General features: G+C 39.1%; 1 long non-coding RNA gene across 1 annotated transcript; it reads right to left on the bottom strand.

Moving 5' to 3' along the window:
* Window positions 1-664: 664 nt before the first annotated feature.
* On the bottom strand, window positions 665-5,101 carry LOC116545760. Its single transcript, XR_004266434.1, has 3 exons — window positions 4,746-5,101; window positions 4,231-4,360; window positions 665-1,194 (listed from the first exon to the last, which is right to left on the bottom strand). It is a non-coding gene; the product is annotated as an uncharacterized LOC116545760 (long non-coding RNA).
* Window positions 5,102-6,098: the final 997 nt, after the last annotated feature.

The raw sequence follows: 6,098 nt of genomic DNA, 5'->3' as shown, positions 1-6,098 counted from the left end.
AACCTCTGCCTCCTGTGTTCAAGCAATTCTCCTGCCTCAGCCTTCTGAGTAGCTGGGACTACAGGCATGTGCCACCAAGCCCAGGTAATTTTTGTGTTTTTAGTAGAGATGGGGTTTCACCATGTTGCCAGGATGGTCTAGATTTCTTGACCTCGTGATCTGCCCACGTTGGCCTCCCAAAGTGCTGGGGTTACAGGTGTGAGCCACCGTGCCTATCCAGATAGACTTTTTAAAAGCATTCCAAGTTGATGAAACAACTTGAACAGTAACATGAAAAAGCACTGGGAAGATTGCAAGTAACCTGGTCATTTGAAAATATATAGTATATAGGAAGATATAGTGACATATGAGGCTACTGCTATAGGTTGGCAATAGAGGCCTTGGATTATATGTGCTAATAACATTCTCTAGTGTAAGAAGATAACTTTGAAAATAGAATGAAACCATTGAAAGAAGAGATAGGGCCAGGTGTGGTGGCTCAAATCCTGTGGATCAAATCCTTTGAGAGGTCTAGGTGGGAGGATCACATGAGGCTAGGAGTTCATGACCAGCCTGGTCAACAAATTGAGACCCTGCCTCTACAAAAAAATATATTAAAAATTAGCATCGTGGCACATGTGTGGAGTCCCAGCTACCTAGGAGGCTGAGGAAGAAGAATCACTTTAGCTCAATAGTTGGAGGCTGCAGTGAGCTATGATTGTGTCGCTGCACTCCAACCTGGGCAGTGGAGCAAGAATCTGTCTATAAAAAAAAAAAAAAATAGGAGACAGTAGAGCCAAAGATCAATTCAGACATTATTACCAGAGACGTAGTTAGAAAATGCTGGCTTCTAAGTAAAGACTTCTCTTTAGAGTAAGTAGAACTCTAGGCTTTTTGATTATTGTATCCAAGGTCAAAGTCTGTCTTTTTTAAAACTAGAAAATTAAAATTTTATTAAGTGCCTGATATGTGTCAGGCACCCTTTCAAAGCATTTATAAAGGTTCTCTTGCTTAATTCTATCAACCCTACTACAAGCTTGAGATTATTATCCTGATTTTCAAATAATGAAACTAAGTTTAGAGAGGTAAGTGCCCTGAGCAAATCTCCTAATACTTCCCCTTTTATAAAGAATTGTGCTCATTTTTCACCTTCAGGGCCTTCATTTTGCATGAGAGCCTGCTGTCAGCCATAATCTTGATCGTGACTTGGATATTCTGTAAAAAAAAAAAAAAAACAAAAAAACAAACAAACAAAAAAAAACTTTTAAAATGATGATTTAGCCCATGTCCTTAGTGTGTAGCCTCTCAGTTCTTTCAGTCCAAGCCTGACTGATACTCTTCTTGCTCTTAAATACTGAGAACACTTGAGAGACCTTTATGTAAAACTGGTTATGACAATATAATGTGAACACTGAGACTTTGAATTTAGAATGAATCATGAAGAAATGCCAGCAATTCTTTATAAGCATCAGAGAAGAAAATAACTGGACAATATTATAAGGTCTATGGTGTCAGAAGTTGAGTTTAACACAGAGGCACCTTTCTGCATGGTTTTTCTGCAAAGCTTAAAGATTAGCCTCCCCATGAGTCACCTTGCAGGACTGTGATACAAATCAGTAAAACTCTGTCTCATGGCCCCTGGGTTACTCTGTTTTACTCAGGCCCATCCCAATTAAGGTGGGAAGAGTTGGGAACCTTGTATACAAAGGAAGAGGACCTGAGACCTAAAGTAGGAGAATGGACAGAATTATAGAACTTGAGCTAAATTAACCCAGAGACCACCAGAAGAGTGTAGTAGAATGTTATAGGATATGATTAGGATTACTGGCTAGGAATCAAATATAAGGAAGACCATAGGAGATGTGATCTGGGAGATGGTTGGGGTTAAGTGCCCATTGAAATTTTTGACTCCAAGAAATGTCTGAACCTAATCCAGAGAGATAAAGAACTCTCTGAACAAGTACAGAAGCCTTTCAGGAATTTATTTGCAGTCCACAGAAGCAAAACAGTAAGCTCTCAGATCTCTAGAGTTCTGTAGTAGAGTGTCCACTTCTCTAGTTTCATGCAAAAGCTGTGTTTCTGAAGGCACTGCTGAATGTTTTGATACGCTCACTCTGCTCAGACGGCATGTTTTAAAAATTAGTTTATTAATCCATTTACTTTAGAGAAAGTAGCTGAGAAAGTCATAGCATATTGATCATATTATGCTAATGGAGGGTTATAAACCTTTGCAAAACTCAAAAAAAAAAAACAACCATGAGTTCTTGTCCCAGTCTTTTTTATGCTGTTATAGCAGAATACCATAGACTATGTTCTTTATAAGAACAGAAATTTATTTAACGATTCTGGAGGTTAGGAATCTGAAGCTGAGGGACTGTCTCTGGTGAGGGTTGTCTTGCTATGTTATAACATGACAAAGGTATCACACTGGTGAGAGAGAGAGAGAAGCAAGCCAAACACCCACTTTTATAAGGACCCCTCTCCTATGATAATGGCATTAATCCATTTATGAGGGCAGACTGCTCATGACGTAATCACCTCTTAAATGTCCCACCTCTATCAACACTGTAATGTGCATTAAGTTTCCAACACATGAAGTTTGGGGAAGACATTGAAACCACAGCAGTTTTCATTTCAGAAAAGATTATTCCTTCCTTCCTTCCTTCCTTTCTTTCTTTCTTTTCTTTCTTCTTCTTCATTTTTTTTTTTTTTTTTTTTTTTTTGAGATGGAGTTTTGCTCTTGTTGTCCAGGCTGGAATGCAATGGGGTAATCTCGTCTCACTGCAAACTCCACCTCCTGGGTTCAAGTGATTCTCCCACCTCAGCCTCCCAAATAGCTGGGATTATAGGCATGTGCCACCATGCCCAGCTAATTTTGTATTTTAAGTAGAGATGGGATTTCTCCATGTTGATCAGGCTTGTCTTGAACTCCTGACCTCAGGTGATCTGCTTGCCTTGGCCTCCCAAAGTGCTGAAATTACAGGCATGAGCCACCGTGCCCAGCTTCTCTTCCCCTTATTTCTAAGCCAGGGTCTAATTTTCCCAATGATTCAGTTTCAAAAATGAGTAAGTCTGTTGTAGGTATGTGGAAAAATTATTTAATAAATTCTATTCCCTTTCTTCTCCATCCCGGGGACACACTGGGCCTGTTATGGACTGAAAGCTTGTGTCTGCCTCTATTAGTTCATTTTACTGCTGCTATAAAGAACTGCCCAAGACTAGGTAATTTATAACGGAAAGAGGTTTAATTGACTCAGAGTTAAGCTTGGCCAAGGAGGCCTCTGGAAACTTACAATCATGGAAGAATGTGAAGGGGAAGCAATGCACGTTCTTCCCAAGGTGGCAAGAAGGAGAAGTGATAAGTCCCTTATAAACCACCAGATCTCATGAGAACTCACTATCACAAGAACAGCATAAGGGAAACTGCCCCCATTATTCAGTTACCTCCACTTGATCTCTCCCTCGACACCTCAGGATTATAGGGATTATGGGGATTACAATTCAAGATGAGATTTGGGTAGGGACACTAAAGCCTAACCATATCACTCCCCTACATACTTACATTGAAATCTTAATTCCAAAGGTGATGGTATTAGGAAGTAGACGATTTTGGGAGTTAATAGATTATTAAAACAGAACCCTCATAAATGGGATTAGGGTCATCACAAAACAGGCCCCAGAGAGCTGCCTTGTGACTTGTATCATAAGAGGATGCAGAGAGAGGGGACATTTGTGATTTAGGAAAACAGCCCTCCCTGGACAACAAATTGGCCAGTGCCTCTTTCCAGACTCCAGAACTGAGAACAGCTCACTTCTATTGTTTACAAACTGCTGAATTCATGGTGTTTTGTGGTTTTTGGCCTGGATCAGCTAAGACTGGGGGGCATAGGACCCCACGTAGTGGGCACAAACAGAAATGTTTTCATTTATTCTAAAATTAGAAGAAAAATCATGTTGTTTCGAGTTGAAGAACATCTTTTAACATATAGTAATAATACATTCTCTTTATAACAACACAATGGGATATATATCTTACCATTTGATAGATGAAGGGGCCCAAGAAGGCAAAAGTATTAATATCTAGGGTTTTGGAACATCATAATGTGAATTAAATACTATAAAAGTCTTATTTGTAGTGAAAGTAACAATCTGCACCAAAATCCAAACACAAGAGAATGAGTAAACTTTTGTAGTCATTGTCCTTAATGGCCTCTAACTAGAAGCTTCCTTTTTCCGGGGAAGGTGTCCTACCTGGAGGGTCTGGAGTAGGTTTCTTTCAGCTCTTGCAGTTCAACCTCAGTTGATCTCTTCTTCTTTCCATGTTGGAGCTTCTCAGAGCTCAGATTAAAAAGGTTTTCCTGAAGATTACAGATACTGCCTCCTGTTTTAGGAGAAATGAGGGAGTTGTGTTATGCATTTTATCAATGACCCAACTTTCTCCTAATCCACACAGATGAGCTGACATGAAATAATGATTTAAAGAGGACAGATGATTTAAGAGGTCCCAGTGGGACATGGCAGCAGTAGGGCAGCTCCTATATTAAATAAGACAGCCTCACCACCAGACAACTATTTCCTCAGCTCTGTGGGCCCTGGAGATTGTTGTGGGTGGGAGCAATCCTGCCAGCAGAAGAAGAGAAACAGAAATCAGGAGGAAGTACAGGATCCCAAAAGTAAGCTAGAAGAAAAACAGTGAGCAAATCTATTGAAAACAAAGGTGTTCTAAAATTATGCTGAAAGTGAGGAAGCTGTGTTTGCTATCTTACCTTTGAGATAAAGTGTCTCAAGATGACTGTCATCTGTCACACATCTTCATAAGATCCCCCATAACCTCAGAATTTTTGACCGCAAAGAATAAGCCTCAATATTGTAGCGCTCAAAGCTGCATTATGTCCCCAGGTTTTGTCTGTTTGTTTGTTTTGTTTTGAATAAATAGTTAAATCACCCATTCTCTAGGAAAAAAATAAGATGACATATTGAGAACTATGAAAGTTGGTCCACTCCAATCGTCTGAAGAGAAACAGGAGTCTACTTATGCACTTAGAAAAGCTGTACATATGTGTCTGCCTCTAGGATCATGTAATAAAACAGAGACCTTTAGGGTATTAAATTGACTGAGGTTAGTGACAATAATCACAGGGTAGCAATGAGATATGGCTTTGGACTTTAGGAGTTCTGAATGGGCAATATATGGTTTCAAAAATACTTTGAATTTGGGGTCATAAAGGCCATTCAGTATTTAATATAGGATTGGCCAATTACTTTGTACGCTGATTATTCTGGTTTGACTTTCACCAATAGTAATAATTTACTTAAAGGAATGTTAGGGAATTGCATAAAAACATATCCACCCAAATCAGAGATTGTATAAAACATTGAACTGGCAAATCAGACCCAAAAAAATGATAAATCTACATTTACAGTGAGATCATCATGAGGCTGATAATGTGGTATGTCCACATAATATTATGTTTGTCTATCTCTGACACTCAGAGTATCAAATTATTCTGTTATTCTACCTGAGGAAAAAACCAGGAAATCCAACAAATCTGAAAAGTGTTGGGCTCACTGGGTTGAACTTGGAAAATGGCAACCAACCCTTAGGATTCTCTCAGTGTTCATAATAGCTCTTGGCATCGTGGGAATCTAGGTAGTTTCTCTATCTTTTCCTTATAGGGAGTATGTCTAGATTCCTGATCTGAACGTTTTATGCTAGTCATGGCAAAACAAAAACACATACAAACACAATACCACTATTTTCATATTTGTAAAAATACAAACCTGTGAAATATTTTCAATTTGCTTCTAACTCCCAAGACACATGTTTACTGAATTCTTGATATGTGCATGGACTCCTTTCCATGTACACCAGAAGGAGACATTGTAGTAGCCCAAACTGGATTACCTGTGATCCCTATTATCCTCTCTGTATAATTCTCCCCTACCTCTGGTGTGTTTTTGTTCCTAAAATTCTTCTGAGTAGGACTACCCTTGGGTTATTGGAGCCATTTTGTACCCATAAATACCATAAAATAGGGATGTATATGGCAGTGTGTAATCTACATATCCCATTTATTTCTCCTTCTCCAAGGCACTCAGCCAATCACTAACAGGTTCAG

This window comes from Sapajus apella, unplaced genomic scaffold (genome assembly GCF_009761245.1).
Source record: "Sapajus apella isolate SASKATOON/1434 unplaced genomic scaffold, GSC_monkey_1.0 scaffold364, whole genome shotgun sequence".
In the NCBI taxonomy this organism is placed as follows: Eukaryota; Metazoa; Chordata; class Mammalia; order Primates; family Cebidae; genus Sapajus; species Sapajus apella.
The sequence above is the reverse complement of the archived record's forward strand: the minus strand, read 5'-3'. Positions and strand labels throughout refer to the sequence as shown.